General features: G+C 41.5%; 1 pseudogene; it reads left to right on the top strand.

Annotated features, from left to right (window-relative positions):
• The first annotated feature begins 549 nt into the window (after positions 1 to 549).
• Positions 550 to 668, top strand: LOC134912998 (5S ribosomal RNA; annotated as a pseudogene).
• Positions 669 to 17272: the final 16604 nt, after the last annotated feature.

The following is a 17272-nucleotide window of genomic DNA, read 5'->3' as shown; positions in this document are numbered from 1 at the left end:
ATTTGATAGTAGTGAGCACCTACCCCTGTCAGCTTACCCTAGCAAGTGATTTGTATTGAATATAAACTGTCTGAAGTTTTAAATTCTCACACTTTAAGGAAATATACATATAACATCCTTTCATTCAGATATAGTACTCTGAACAGTTAGAGTGTGCTCCTAATATTTAATATATCATCTGGGCCTATCTTCAGTTCCACCTTGATCTGGTGTGGTCTAATTGTGGTGCAGGTAGCCCTTTGTAATATTGCACACTCCAAGGAATACACATATATATATTTTTTCAATCCAAGACAGTACTCTGAATTGCTAGAGTGTTCCTGAATATACAATCGGATGGCAGTGCCTGCATAAAGACCTGGGTATATATCTGCTTCAGCTCTACCTTTGATCCTGTGTAACTTTATTTTTTCCTATATCCGCAGACTCTCATCTATGATCCACAGGGTAATCCTGTGCCTAATGTAGACAGCAGATCTGCCACTTGTCTTTCTCCTTCTTTAATCTTTACTAGGTGCACTCTCATTGGTGAGTCGACAACTTGTGTCCAATTACTACCATACCCCACCGAAAGAGCCCGATCTCGCCCGATCTTGGAAGCAAAATGGTGGTGGGCTGGGTCAGTACCTGTGAGGGGGACCCCCAGAGAATACCCGGTGTTGTAATTTGTGATTCATTTCGACCGCAAACCAACAGCAGTATCACCACATTCTTTCTTTCCCTGTTTTCAAATTGGTCCTTCTCCCCCCCTTTTCTTCCCCCTCCTTTCCCTCTTTCCCTTTCCCCCACCGTTTCCCACTATCCCATCTTTGTTTCCCATGGCAAGAATATTCTAATTCTAGGATATCCCTAAAGCCTGTTATATACAATCATAAAGCATTACACACAGACACCGTCTTATTTTTATGTAACTTATTAAGATTCACATGTGTGATACCGGTTCGATTATTTTTTGACCCATTGAGGTCCTATTAAAACAAGCCTAGCTTGTGCTGGTTGGAGAGGATCGGGTGTAGAACCCTAGTGTCTACACCTCCCTAAAAGTCTATATAGATAGACTAACCAGAACATTTTCAATTTTAACAAAAAATTTAAAATAATTTACAAAAACAAAATTTTTTTCATTTTATAACCCTATACCTACAGTGTGTTTTTCTTTCTTTTGTGTCACTAATTAACGGTGGTGGAACATGAGAGTGTGGATTTATTTTATAATGTTTATCAAATAAAAGTTAAGCTTTAATAATTAGCCAGATAACTATATAAAAACAAGAGTGCACCCACACAAGAGTCTTCTGCAATTTCTGTTTTTCTCCAAATATTCCCTGACTCTGGGTGCACCACCAGGTAAAAATAATAATTAGGGAAATCTTCCCTGTATATCGATAAGATTCTGGTACCTTACGACAATAGTCGAACCTGACTAGTGCGGAATCAAACCTTTTTTTCTTCTGTTTTTCAGTCTGTCAGAAACGAATAAGGAAAGCCTTTGAATCCTCCAGATATAAGTCATTGCAGAAGAGTCTGGCAAAGAAAGTCCAACAACAGTCTGCCCTAATGGATATGAGTCAACAGTCTACCAACCAAAACCATGAGAAAGACATCAACCCTGTAACAGATAGGGTGTAGTTTCCTACCTATAGGGAGAATGGGTAGCCACTGGTATCATAAGAGTAGACTGTTATTGCATAGACTTGTTAGGAAAATGCCAGATAAGCTTGTAATGTTTGATTTATTATAAAAAGGAGGGGAAATGATAGCATTATTAATTAGCCACTATATTGGGTTATAATAATCAAATGCTTTTTATATAAGAAAGAAATGTGTTTAAATAAAGTTTGGACATATTCTAGACGTAGGTATATAAAATGTAAGCTAAGATATCTACATCTTGGTTCTTAGAAAAAAGCTAACATCTGGTATTCATCACATATTGTCCCTGAAGACAAAAAATGGCTGTATGCAGTCTATGGAAACACTTAAGAACAATAAATAGCCTGTTGCGAATGAAATGCTATCGTGGCAGAAAAGAACTGGCAATGTATGAGATGATTATGCTATAGGATTTACTGGATATTGTGCAATGTATGTTATGAAATGAATGGAAAATAACTCTCTTAATAATTGTTTCAAGATGTGCCCCCTCCTTTGGAGAGAGAAATGTGAGCTGGACAATTAAAACCAGATGTACACTATATGCCTATAAATATGTGTTTTCTAACTCAAGTAAAGCAGAATACTTATGAGACATATCCTGTGTGTGTGTTTGTTTCATTGAGTGTTCTCCCAACGTGTTGGTCCCTGCTTCAAAGAAGTGACTTGATAATTGAAGGACGTTTTTTAGTGACCAGACTGCGCTAGTGAGCCCAGCGCTATCATTGGTTTCAGAGATCCTCAGGTAAGCTACTGCGGCTATGGCTTCAACCGATGCATCCGAGAAAATGTGGATTTCTCTCCTGACGGCAGCTGAAAGGAAGCTGGGAGTATAACAATGTGGGATCTGGAGTTGTTCTAATATCTTCAATGACTTCTTCCATGTCTCCCACCTTTGTTGTTGCTCAATAGGTAATGGAGGGTCCCAGTCTAAGTTCACCTTGGGTTTCAAATCCAAGAGGATCATAGACACTATTTATGACAGATAAAACTCCTTGTTTGGTGAAAGCTTTGTCATAGGTTGATACTTGGAATGCAAATATGTCTTGTTTGACGTCCCAGAGCAAGCCTAGGCTGCATTGTATGGGATGAACATCAGAACAAAGATTAAGATCCTTCAAGTTGGTGGCATGATTATCAAAACAAAATGCTTCCATTACCTTCTGGCTGTTGGAGATAATCTTGTGGAGCCTGGGGTTTATACAGAAAGCATTTCTTGTGTTTTGGTGAGGAGATCAATTGCTTCTTCACTTGTGGGTAGGGATTTAAGTCCATCATCAACATAGAAGTTCTTTTCAGCAAAATGACGAGCAGCAGATCCATAGTCCTCACCTCTCTGGGCTGTTCTCCTGAGTCCATAGATTGCTACATCAGGAGAAGGGCTGTTGCCAAATACATGTACCTTTATCCGGTAATCTATGACTTCACTGTTGACGTTGTTGTCCTTGTGAACTCTAACAAATTCCCTCTTGCGCTATATTAGAAATATGATATGGCTGAAAAGTCCAATGAATCAAACTTTATATTATATATATATTATAAAATGTATTTATATAGAAGAAAAATTACTTCACAAAATAAAGAACTAGACCGGTCTTAATATTAACATTAGCAATAAAATCTTATGCAATATTATAAAATATACTATAAGGAGGTGGGTCTAAGCATGTTCTGTGCACAGAAGTGTATAATAATATATGCAAATAAAGCTCAGTCCATGAGTTCAAATCAGTTGATAAAATCAATAACAGCTGCTGTTAGAACCCGTATAGCAATTATGTATCCATGAAAAGTTACTTTGTATCACAGTTCCTTAATAAGTTGCCACCCAGTAGTGAGTGATGTGCTACGTTCAGATTATTTGCTAAAGCCCCTGTAAGAGGAGCGAAACGCATCAGAAGTAGAAATATTGGACCCCTGCATTTAATATTGGACCCGTATTCTGCTGCAGCCATCTGCCATTACCATCAGCTTGAATAAAATTGGGAGAAGAGAGACCACATTAGTGCCTGCACGCGGCATGGAGAGGTGTGGACTCACAGAGCCTTGAAGTCGGGCAGCATCGTTAACAGCAGGCACCAGCATAGGTGCCGTTTCCCGCAGCCAGAGACCACCTCGTTTGATACTGGGACTCTCCCTTGCTGACATCGCTGGCGGAAGCCACACGTAAGGCTCCAGTGTGGAGCAGTCTGGACGTAGCACATCACTCACTACTGGGTGGCAAATTATTAAGGAACTGTGATACAAAGTAACTTTTCATGCATACATAATTGCTGTACGAGTTCTAACAGCAGCTGTTATTGATTTTATCAACTGATTTGAACTCATGGACTGAGCTTTATTTGCATATATTATTATACACTTCTGTGTACAGGACATGCTTAGACCCACCTCCTTATAGTATATTTTATAATATTGCAAAAGATTTTATTAATGTTAATATTAAGACCGGTCTAGTTCTTTAATTTTTCTTCTATATAAATTAATTTTATAATATATATAAAATATAAAGTTTGATTCATTGGACTTTTCAGCCATATCATATTTCTAATATAGCGCAAGATGGTATTTGTTAGAGTTCTTTGCATATTTGCACTTGGGAATCCCAGTGCTTATTTTTGACTTGCTAACCCCAAGTCAAGGGCTCTCCTGCAGCTTATTAAAATTATATATATTTACAATTTGGGTATGTGACTACTTGATAATTCTATCAGCGCCTGGTGAAAGTTTTTTTCTTGGCTTTATTTAGTGTTGTTCTTGTGCCACAGGAACCTCAGGTAGTTCCGATTGTCTTCCCTAAGAAGCAATGAAACATTTGCTGGATGTCAGCTACTACTGCCACAGGCTCTAGTCTAAAGCGAATTAGCACTCCTATGAGGCTGTTGTTTAGGTTTGGCCCAGTAAGGAGCAGATTGTTGAGGGAGACACCATCAAACTGAGCGCTGGAATAAAAAAACACTCTAATTTGATTGGGTTTCCGCGGGTGATACAAGCTTAAGGATGGAAGGTACCAGCATTCTTCTCTTTCATTTACTGGTGGTGCAGGTTCTGCATGATCTCTGTGAAATATGTTTTGCATGAAATCTACAAAATGTTTTTCCATCTCTGGTTTCCTCTTTAGAGTTAGTTTTAAAGAGGAAAATCTAGCAACTGCTTGCTGTAGATTGTTTGGTAGTTTCACTCTTGGAAAGCGGAAGGGTAAAGGTGCTACCCAGCTTTTGGAATTGTCCTGAGTGAAATCTTTGTCCATTATCTTGAGAAATTCTTTATCTTCCTTGCAGATGCTAACTTGTTGTCCTCACTTGTAAAATTGATCACTGTCGATCCAAGACTTTAGTTCCATGACAGGACCATGTTCATGTTATCTTGATGGTCATGCTGCAAAGTACTGCTGCCCAGCTTCTCTTTTACCCAGTAAAGATGTGAGCATGGCTGAAAACAAGTGCTGAGACTATTAGGCAAGATGTTTGTCTTAAATGAGGAAATCTTGGTAGGCTTCTTCATCTTGTCTACACAGACATTGCCTATGATAACCCAGCCTAGATCAAGGCATTGGGCAAATGGAGCATCATTTGGTCCATTAATGTGTTGGCGTACTTTATGTACCCTGAGAATGTCTCTTCTGAGCAGAAGTAAGATCTCTGCATTTTTGTCAAGGGTTGGTATTTTATTATATATAGGCCTTAGGTGAGTGTGATGAAGAGTGACCTCTGGTGTAGGAATCTCCTCTTTGCTGGATGGTATCTCGTTACACTCAACAAGTGTTGGTAAGGGTATCTCAAGATTGTCATTGAGACAAGCTACAACCAGTCCACTGGCTCTTCTTCCAGAGACCTCTGTAATTCCACTTCAGGTACCCAAGGTGTAAGGCTAAGCTTCTCCTTTTAAGCTTAACAGATCAAAGAGTTCTGGTCTTGTGAGTGATTGGTTGCTCTGGTCATCCAAGATGTTGTACACCCTTAGAGTCGCAAAGATCTTCCCCACAGACTTTATTGCATGAAGAAGATACAGTAGTAGGACTTTCTGTTTGATCTGCATTCTACCTGCCATGCCTTGGTGCAGAAGGCAAATGTGGTTGAGATGGGTGCAGTGGGTTGAGATGGGTGCAGTGCCTGCACGTAGTCATCACAGCTGCACTCTATGCACTTAATAGCGGTTTTACGTTCAGTAGAAACACAACATCTGAAACATACCCCAATTTTCTTTAGAAGTTCCTTGCGTTTCTGGAGTGGTTTCTTTCTGAAACCAATGCATTTCTTGAGGGGATGTGGCTTCTTATAATAGGACACAGGCGGTTGGGGTTTTCAATCACATCACCTTGGTTGCTCTTGTCAGGAGCTGATGCTGGTGTGGGAAGGATTTCAGTCTTTCTCACTGACACTGGACCTCTGTGGTTCTTGTAGTTAGAGTGTGGGCTGTCAAACTTGGGGGTAGGTGAACCAGGATGACTTAACTCACTGTAGGAGAAGCTTGGGTCATTCTTGGATTCTACAATGTTCCTGACAAACTCACAGAAGTAGGAAAAGGGGGGAAAGGAGACTCGATTTTCCCTTTTGTATCTTGACCCAAGTGTAGTCCACTTTTCTTGAATACCGTATGGCAGCTTGGAAACTAATGGGTTTACCCCATGAGCTGTGTCCAGGTAACTGAAGCCAGGTAAGGGAGTACCCATTTTGGCCACCTGGAGCTCAAAGAGTAGGTCACTGAGCTCTTGGAACTTCTCATTGTCCTTGCCAGATATTTTTTGGAAAGTCCCACAGCCGTTTGAACAGAGCATTCTCTATGGCTTCAGGACTTCCAAAGCTTCATTCTAACCTTTCCCAAGCAGCAATGAGGCCTGCCGCAGGATTATCAATGTGGACAGATCTGAGTCTCCTGACACGTTCTGTAGACTGTGGGCCAAGCCACATGATCAGCAGATCTAGTTCTTCAGCAGCAGTAATGCCATGGCCACTAATTGCGGTTCTGAAGGCACATTTTCAACCTCTGTAGTACTCAGGCTGGTCATCAAACCTAGTGAGGCCGGTCTTAGTAAGATCACGGCGAACCATGTATCGTGCAAAGTCTGACATGTCTGTTTTGTCTGACTTTGGACAAGGAATTGCTGGCTAAGTAGTGCTGTTCATATTATTTGTGGTGTTCTGGCTAAGAGACATAGGGAGATAAGGGGGTGCATAGGCATTCAGGCTAAGAGCTGGTTTAAAGTACGTAAGTTTCACTGCATGTGGAAATGTGTGGTTGCCAGGGATCTGGTGACTTACTGGCATATTGGTTTGCGACCAAGCATTTGTATATTGAGCTTGTTGAGGTGTTGGGCCTTGGTGCACTGTGGTGTGTGAAAATGGGTCAGGATGACAAAGTGGTTGTGCATTGTACTGACCTTGGATGTGGCGTGTTGCATAGGGATCTGAGTCCTTTTGTTCTGGAAATATGTCCGCACTGTCGATAATGTTTGCAGCAATCAGGGGTTCACTGTTTTGACTTTGGACATAGGGGGTCATTCCGACCCGATTGATCGCTGCAGTTTATCGCAGCGATCGGGTAAGAATTGCGCATGCGTGCACCGGCGCATGCCAGATGGCCGAAGGCCGTCATTTCCCTGCGATCGCCTCTGCCTGATTGACAGGTAGAGGCAGTCGCTGGGTGGGAGGGGGCAGCACGGCGGCATTTTGGCCGCCGTTATGGGGGCACGGTCCGACCAATGCAGGCATGGCCGGACCGTGCGGGGGGCAGGCCGCAGCGGCTGCATGACATCACACGCAGCCGCTGCAGGCCGGGGAGTGACGAGTAGCTCCCGGCCAGCACGCTAAAGCTGCGCTGGCCGGAAGCTACTCCTAAAGTGCAAAAGCATCACCTCTGTGCGATGCTTTTGCACTTCTGTGGGGAAGGGGGGCGACACTGATATGCGGAGCGGGATAGCCCTGTGCTGGGCATCCCACCGAATGTCTATTATCATGATCAACTCGGAATGACCCCCATAGTCTCTTGTGCATGTAAGAGGATCCTGCGAATCCACTTCACTTAGACTGATGCTGTCTTTTTCACTTCCACTGGCAGCTTGTTCCAAAACCTTTAACCATACCATTGCTGTGGCATGCTCACACTGTTTCTCTAGAACTTCCATTTCGGTTTTTTCGCGTGCTGCTCTGGCTTCCATGTCTGCCTTCTCGTGTGCTGCTCTGGCTTCCATTCCTGGCTACTTTTATGCAAAGTTGGCTTGTATTTTAGTAGTTTCTGCTTCCGCACATGCCTTTATAAGTTGTGTGCTGAGCATGGAATATTTTCAACTTCATGACTTAGATGATCGTTTTGAACACCTGGTGGAAACAGAAATGCGTGATGATGTTTCCAATAATTGTGTGATTCTGGCTGCTGTCTTAGACTTAACTTCATGCAATAAACTGTCTCGCTCCAAATTAAGATGACTAAAGCTTTGCAATTCATCTAAAGAATCCTGAGTACTAAGGGGGTAATTCCAAGTTGATCGCAGCAGGAAATTTTTTAGAAATTGGGCAAAACCATGTGTACTGCAGGGGGGGTAGATATAACATTTGCAGAAAGAGTTAGATTTGGGTGGGTTATAGTGTTTCTGTGTAGGGTAAATACTGGCTGCTTTATTGTTACACTGCAAATTAGATTGCAGATTGAACACACCACACCCAAATCTAACTCTCTCTGCGCATGTTAAATCTGCCCCCCCCCCCCACAGTGCACACGGTTTTGCCCAACTGCTAAAAAATTTCCTGCTGCGATCAACTTGGAATTACCCCCTAAGTTTCTTCAGAATGCTTATGTATTCCTGGATTTTCAGTGTATACAGTTCATATACTGAACAAAGCTGTTCTAGGGCCCCCTCTAGCGGTGACACATCACAAACAGGCTGAGAGATGGTGGACATATGACTTAGCAATTTTTGCCATAAGTTTAGGACATTGGCCCTCATTCCGAGTTGTTTGCTCGTTCTTTCTCATCGCATCGCAGCGATTTTCCGCAAACTGCGCATGCGCAATGTTCGCACTGCGGCTGCGCCAAGTAAATTTGCTAAGAAGTTTGGTATTTTACTCATGGCATTACGAGGTTTTTTCTTCGTTCTGGTGATCGTTGTGTGATATATTGCTCTAAGTGTTTTTTTGGATGTACACTGTATCACGCATATTTAGGCTGCACCTCTGGTTTTAACTGCGCACATTTTTCCCTACCTTCTGTTTCACAGATCGTTGTGTGATTGACAGGAAGTGGGTGTTTCTGGGCGGAAACTGGCCGTTTTATGGGAGTGTGTGAAAAAACGCTGCCGTTTCTGGGAAAAACGCGGGAGTGGCTGGAGAAACGGGGGAGTGTCTGGGCGAACGCTGGGTGTGTTTGTGACGTCAAACCAGGAACAAAACTGACTGAACTGATCGCAGTGGCAGAGTAAGTGTCGAGCTACTTAGAAACTGCTTAGAAATTTCTATTCGCAATTTTGAGAATCTTTCGTTCGCAATTTTGCTAAGCTAAGATTCACTCCCAGTAGGCGGCGGCTTAGCGTGTGCAATGCTGCTAAAAGCAGCTTGCGAGCGAACAACTCGGAATGAGGGCCATTGTAAGAAAGCTTATGTTTCCTACCTTCATGATTCTCTTTTACCTTCCACATAGGCTTAGCAGGGCATTTAGACTGCAGGTTGTTATCCATAACTACTCCTTGTTCTGATTGTAGATATTGTTCACCTTGAACAGGCAGCACAGTGTTCCCTTCAGCCATGATAGCACACAGGTACAGTGGTTCTGAATACTGCTGGAGTGAGTTTGTAGCATACTAGAATAATCTATGCTGTAATGGGCTGTGCTGTAGATGCACACACTGATGATTCTTCTTATACTGTAGGCAAGCTTGTTATTGTCTTTGTATCTGCAGAAGCCGCAACTGGCTTACTGGTGTATCTGGAAGTTTTTATCAACCATCTTTTCACATAGACAGTTCCTCTGTTTATGTCTGTATTGAACCAGTACTTACACCAGGCCTGGCTAACCTGTGGTTCTCCATATGTTGTGAAACTACACATTCCAACATGCCCTGCCAGAGTTTTAGCATTCCCTAATAGAAAAACTGTGGCAAAGCATGATGGGACTTTTAGTTTTACAACAGCTGGAGAGCCACAGCTTGGCCAGGCCTGACTTACACCAAGAGACCTTGTCAGATAGTGTCAACTCAACAGAAGAGGCACGTATGAAAAATCCAGATAAGGGTTTATTTCAAGCTGATATTCTTGTAGTTATGCACAAACTGTAGGTGAAAAGATAGTAATTTGCCATAACTCTACAGGAAGGCTAAAATGGCAGACACACAAAGAGCTAGAGACAAGAAGAAGGGGAGGGCTAATGACATCAGATCCTACAGATTGAGCCACGCTAGTTGTGGCTCCATCTGTGACTAGATGCGTCCACTCAGGCACACCTAACACTGAGATCCGGGCACGTATGCCCGCGACGGAGACATGCCCCATTCTCTTGAATGAATAGCGTCTCTGGGTGGGCGCGCGCTCAGAGTGGGAGCATCTATGTGCACTCCCGGCGTGACTAGGTGGACAGATCGCCTAGTAACGACGGGAGTGCATGCCTGTGATGGAGCCAGATGAGTGTGACTCCATCTGTAGCTACAGGAAATCAGGAGGGACACATTTTAACAAGATGCAAAGCTTTGCAGTAGTAACATGACAGCATATGAAACACATATCTCATCGGACATGACACATATCCACTCATTTCCAGTCAATTTTGACCACCTCACAGCTCAGAATATTATTTTCATCCACTTTAGTCCAAAAGGTTGCACTAAGGTTGCTGGATGACTCAGCTAAGTGACAGCAGTGGACGGCACAGACATGTGGTGCTTAAACTTCCAACATGGCACATCTAGGAAACAGAATGACACTGCAGTGGTAGACAGGGTGGCAGTTTAATAAACTATGAAAATGTTTGTCGTATACACAAGAAGTCCCCAATGCTCCAAACAGTGCATAATGCAAAGTAAAGAGGTGCAAGATGGACTTTTCCTTGGGCACCTCCCTCCCACCCTTATGCTGTATGTATTAAACAGGACATGCACAGTTTAACAAACCAATAAACTTAGCAACAGGAATTGCCACTTGTGGCTGAAATGTATGGTTTGTTTGGGCCCCTATAAAACAGACTACCAATTGTCTCTTTGTACATCATCATTCGATTCCTCAACCCCAACAGTGTGTACATCCTCTTCTTCACAAACTATTAATTCATCCTCTTTGGAATCCTCCATTACAGGTGCATCTGTATTTTTGGAAGTAATTGCCGGTAAAGGTCTTCCTTGTGGAATTTGTAATTCATTTTGCTTAATCATCTTTTCCACATTTTGGGGAAGTAACCTCATACGCTGATCGCTGACAAGGTTCCTGGCTGCAGGGAAAACTCTTTCTGAGTACACACTGGAGGGAGGGCAACTTAAGTAAATAAAAGGCAGTTTGTGCAAGGGCCTTCAAATTGCCTTTTTTAATATCATGGGCAAACAACTGTTTCCACTGGTGCCTGATTTACACAAACAACATCCTCATCAACATCCTCACCCTCAACATCCTTATTAGCGCCAGCTACACAAATATACTTCTCATCCTGGTGGACTTTCATAGAAGCATCCTCAATATCTATGTCAGCACGTTGACTTGTGCTGCTCATCCCTACATTTGCAGAGGGCACACAAATGGTGGAAGGAGCCTCCTCTTCGAGTACAGTATTGGAAAGGTCAGGTTCATACATGGCACCCAGAGACACAATTAGACTCTCCTCAGGGATTTATGATGTTTCTGAGTGCACAGTTGATTCCTGTGCCTCAACGAGTTTCATTTTTTTTGACACTTCTACAGGGAGAAGGGCTTATATCATCTTAAGAGGCAGAATCAGCAGTCATAAATAAAGGCCAAGGCCTTAGCCTTTCTTTGCCACTTCATGTGGTAAATTACATATTGCCAATTTTATGTTTCTCTGTAGCTAACTTTACTTTGAACGTTTTTCCTTTACCACTGTAAAATTATATTGCTTCTTTGATTTTACATGTCCTGACTGAAATCCTCTATGCCCTTGGGCATCGGCCTTAGTAAATGATGTTGACAGACTTGTATCATTGTGACTGGTGGCAGCACCTGTTGCACTAGTTTGTGCTTTCTGCTCTCCTCTCAATTGTTCATTCTCTATAGCTATCAACAAACACAAACTAAGTGGGCTACAACACACACCACAATTTGTACAAAAAATGTACCACTTACAGTGTCACAATACGCTTCTGAGGAAGGATCCATAGTTATCCGAAACACATTAAGCGAGGTGGCCTTTTTAGTGGGACTGGTTGTTGACTGAAACTTTGCTGACCATGGACCCTGCATGAGATGGAGGGTGTCCAAGACTCTGCTAGTCATGCTGAAATATTTTACATCTCATTTGGAAACCAAGATCCCAGAGTATGGAGGAAGAATGGAGAGGCACACAATCCAATATTCTTGAAGTCCAGTGTGAAGTTTTGACAGTCTGTTTTGATTTGGGGAGCCATGTCATCTGCTGGTATTGGTCCAGTGTGCTTTATTAAGTCCAGAGTCAATGCAGCTGTCTACCAGTACATTTTAGAGAATTTCATGCTTTCTTCAGCAGACCAGCTTTACGGAGATGCTGACTTCATTTTCCATCAGGACTTGGCACCTGCCCACACTTTCAAAAGTACCAACACCTGGTTCAATAACCGTGGGATTACTGTGCTGGATTGGCCAACAAACTCGTCTGACCTGAGCCCCATAGAGAATCAATGGGGCATTGCCAAGAGAAAGATGAGAGACATTAGACCGAACAATGCAGAATAGCTGGAAGCTGCTATTGAAGCATCCTTGTCTTCCATAACACATCAGTAGTGCCACAGGCTGATAGAGTCCATGTCACGCCACATTGAGATTTTGGATTTGGCGTTATCTTAATCTGTAAGACACAATCATCAAAATTATAACAAATAAAGGCTTGAAATATCTCACTTTGCATGTAATGAGTCTATATAATATATTAGTTTCACCTTTTTAGTTGAATTACTGAAATAAATTAACTTTTGCTTGATATTCTAATTTTCTGAGTTTCACCTGTACTGTTATGTGACCCCAGCCTTGAGGTCTATTCACCTTGGAACATTAAAAATGGTGATTATCTTTTATTCCTGATTATTCAATGGTGATTGTGCTTGGATACATTCGCTTTTTTAATCTGTCACAATACGTGTATAAGTCATAAATAATAATTTAACACTGCGGTTCACTTGTCACACAATACATGTATAAGTCAGAAAGAATATTACAATGCAGTGTCACAATACGTGTATGACAAAGAATATATATAAGGCTGCAGTTCACTTTCACCTACAGTGTCACACAATACATATATGACAAAGAATATATATTACACTGCAGTTCACTTCCACCTATAGTGTCACACAATATGTGTATGATACACTGCGGTGTGACCGGCAGTGTCACAGAAAAATAATAGTATAGCACACTGGGATGGGATGCGGTTAGTTTACTGGTGGTCAGGGAGACCAACGCCGGAATCCTGACAACCAGCAAAATGCCATTGGTCGGAATCCTGACCAAAGCCCCTAGTTCCCACTCAGGTGGTGGTCCATGCCACCACCCGAGGGGGAATATAATAGTGTGGCAAGTGAAGCTCACCACTGGACCGAAAGCATGACAAGCACAGTGAGCCTGCGAGGGGACTTGCTATGCCTGCAGCAGGATTCCGGCTGTTGGGATTCCAGCGTCAGTCTCCTGACTGTTGGTATTACATACCTGAACCTGCTGGGATATAGCACAAAAAAATAAATATATATTTCAGTTATATTTTTTAGCTTTTATTTTGTTTACACTTGGGCAGAGCATACTTAAATTGACAGAGCACCCCTGGATGGATACAGCAGCCCATTGATGGACAACAACACAGCACCCCTGGAGACAGACCACCTACAGTGTCACAATAAATGTATGATGCACTGCGGTGTGACCAGCAGTGTCACAGAAAAATAATAATTTTTGGGCAAACCCAGATGCACAGAATAAATCCCTCAACTGTGACACTTATTATATAACTTTCACATATGGGTTTCTCTGTATTAGTCACAAACATTCCTGCAACCATCCCATTAAATCATTTTTGGACATTGTGATATCCAAGGTGACTGAATCTTCTGTGCCAGAGTTCCATGGACTGTGACTCAGTCATCATCACCACATAATACTGCTGTGTGTCAATGACATATAACTGAAGGCACCAGCTACCTGTTACTATTACAGTGCATTTTCTCTTCTGTACAATGCACTTTCCTTTTGCAAAATGGACTCTTTGCTCTAGTACCTAAAGCACATTTGGATTTCTGTGACTTTAGTTTTAGTCCCTATTTTCAAGCGGGTAGTGACTGTTCCAACTTCTGTTGCTGTAAGCACTTCTTTTCCAATTCTTTGAGTTGTTATAGGATCACATGCGGCTAATATGGTGAACCACTTTTCATTACAGCTGAAATGCCTACAATCTTTTCTGTCTTTGACACTCAGCGCTGACTCATCTTTGCCATTGCACTAATTATTCTGTATAGCAATTACATTATTCTGCTTACATTCAAATACTTTGTGACCGATTTTGTAACATACATAACACTTGTACTTGCCTTTTCAGAGCTTGTCACTCTCAGTGTTCAATTCAACTGGCACACAACCTTGGAACTGTAGCAGCTTTGCTCTGACTATGTCTGTAGTTAACTTATCTGGAACACTACTAGAAAGTCAAACTCAGATGTTAAATTTTACAGCATCGCCATGGCAATCTCTTTTTCACTGACATGGACTTCTACAGACTATGGACCCTATTAAGGTTGTATTGCTAATAATACAATCACAAATTCTGCGACAGCTGTATAGAAATGCCCCACCATAAAAAAGGTAAAAAAACAAATGACATATATAGGAGGAGACTACCTGCCCTGCATTCTGACCCGATCGCACGTTGCATACTTTTCAGATCCCATACCCTTAACTTCCACTAAATTTCATAATCCTAAATGGACAACAATCTAAAAATAATGATTTAAAATATTAAATTTCAAACAAAAAACTGCATTTTTTAACACTTACTTGGGGCATTAGGGCCAATTTCTTGTGCTTCTTCCACCTACTATCCTGTCCTGGGGATATTGAAAGGAGGTTGGAGAGGAAGTGGGTGGAGGATGGGGCTTGGGGATTGGAGGGGGAGATGGGCTGGCAAGGAGAGGTGGAGAGGGGGTTGGGAAGGAAAGGGTGAGTGTGGCTGGGAAGGAGAGGCAGAGGGGGTTTGGGAAGGAGAGGCAGAGGGGATTTGGGAAGGAGAGTGGGTGGTGAGTTGGGAAGAAGAGGCGGAGGGGTCTTGGGACGGAGATAGATTGCTAAACCATATTGCATCAAATAATCTCACCCAAACTCTATTCCTCCACATACAAAGCATACACACATCTTATACTAAAGTATGCACAAATATAAAGGCGTGTGTTCTTATGGCTGCGTATTTGCGCACGTGACGCAACTGATTGTTTGGCTGGCTTCTCCAGGGATCTGACCGGTGCCTCTCCAGCTGCATGATGCTGTGTCTTATATTGAAATTCATGCGGAGCAGCTTGCGGACCTCCGCATACACCAACAATTTTGAGGCATTTGGTATGTAAGGTATGAAGTGCCCAAGCCACCTATCCATCACGGATGTGAGGATGCAGAGCTCCTGTGCTGTGAATGCATCAGCTCTCAGGATGGAAATGGTGTCTTCACAATAATGTCTGATATTTATAATCTTTGTTTCTTGTTAATTGGTCAACTGCATTATAATGGCTGACAAATAATTTCAATATTTAAATTATTAACACAACTTTATTAGAAATGTAACATGAAACAGCAACTACAGATCATCCAGAAGCCCTACCACTTCCACATACTAATACACATATATAACAGTGTTGACCACTGATGCAGTTGCTATTGTATATGCATTGCTACACACAGCATATATGCATGTCTGTAATATATGCATTCAAAATATTTGAAATATGAATTTCACTGCATTTAGGTAAACTAATGCACTAAATACATGGATCCCTTCCCTTCCCAACCCAATTAACTTTACCTTTCGGACCTATTTGTTAAGCATCATCCATTTAAGATCATTTAATCAAATAAAAGCTGTAAAGAAAAAATAATAATAACTTGTATTACAATTGGAATCTAACAAAAACAATAGTAAAGCTTATTTTTTATTTTATTTTTTCAATAAGTTATAATAAATTGTTTACAAAACAACAAATATTTGTTTCCTTTGTACAAAACTATAAATTATATTTAATCAATTTGGAATATACAAACATAAACTTTTACATTTTTAGTAGCCATCTAAAACATAAACCTAAACTTATTTAAAAAAAAAAAAATAATAATTTTTATGGTTTTTGGTAGAAAACAAAAAAAGTTTTCAAAATCACATTAAATAATCTCATCTTGCGTGTTTCCTTTTTTTTATTAATTTATAAAAACATATACAACAAACATTTTTTGAGACTTTCGTTATCTTGAGAAAATTCTCCTTTCTCTTACTTTAAACTTGGCCTTACATATTTGGACTTTACATTAAAATTAAAATTTATATTCTTACCAGAAATATTTATTGACTACTTTGTCACGGATGCTCCTACCTCTCCCTTCTGCTGAGATTGGTGCATCCTCCTCATCCTCAGTCAACAGTTTTTCTTGTAGGAAAGGCACCTGACTCCTTATTGTGATGTTATGGAAAACACAACACAGGACCACACTTTTAATAGATATAATCGCGCGAGCTGTGTTTTTGCTATTTTGTGATCCAAGCTGAATAGGGTCCAATTAGACATAATTCTCTGAACCTTATAGTTTGATAAACCCCAGCATGGGTGTAGCTCCTGTGTGCATACAGTACTTCTTACTGACAGGATTATGTAGCTCCGGCACCTTAGCTCTCTGTGCTGACACACTGTCCTAGAAACACTCTGTGCTGTCCTCACTCTGTGTTTACAGGTATCTAATGGAATCTGTGTGCTGCTGGGTGTCCTAAATGCTTGGGGCCTGTGTAACTGGAGCTTATGTGCCATAACCTGTTAAAATATGTGTTTACTTTTGGTATATAGCAGGGTAATGCTATATCAGCGGATTCCCTTAAGTTAGTGAACAGCTAAGTACTTAACCAAAGAAGTGGTTTATTCAGCTGTAATCTGGATGCACAGCTGTACTCACACTTACTTTTTAAACAGACTCTTGACATGGAGTGAAACTTGAGCAAAACATATAGGCACCAGCTGGTGACTGTATATGGCTAGCGGTGGAGGATTCAAGCAGTAACAGCGATTGCAGTGGATCAAGCAGTAAATGCCAGATCTCACAAAGCTTAGTGGAACATGTCCCACTGTTACACTCTAACACAGTGACACCACACATGTGCAAAAGTACAGACGGCGACCATCTTGGTCAGAGAATGAAGCCTCCACAAAGGTGCCAAAATGGAGACTCTGGACAGGCACCCTACAGACCGTTGAACAGTTTAGAGT

The sequence above is a fragment of the Pseudophryne corroboree genome, chromosome 4 (assembly GCF_028390025.1).
Source record: "Pseudophryne corroboree isolate aPseCor3 chromosome 4, aPseCor3.hap2, whole genome shotgun sequence".
NCBI classification, from domain to species: Eukaryota; Metazoa; Chordata; class Amphibia; order Anura; family Myobatrachidae; genus Pseudophryne; species Pseudophryne corroboree.
This window is presented reverse-complemented; position numbering and strand designations above follow the sequence as displayed.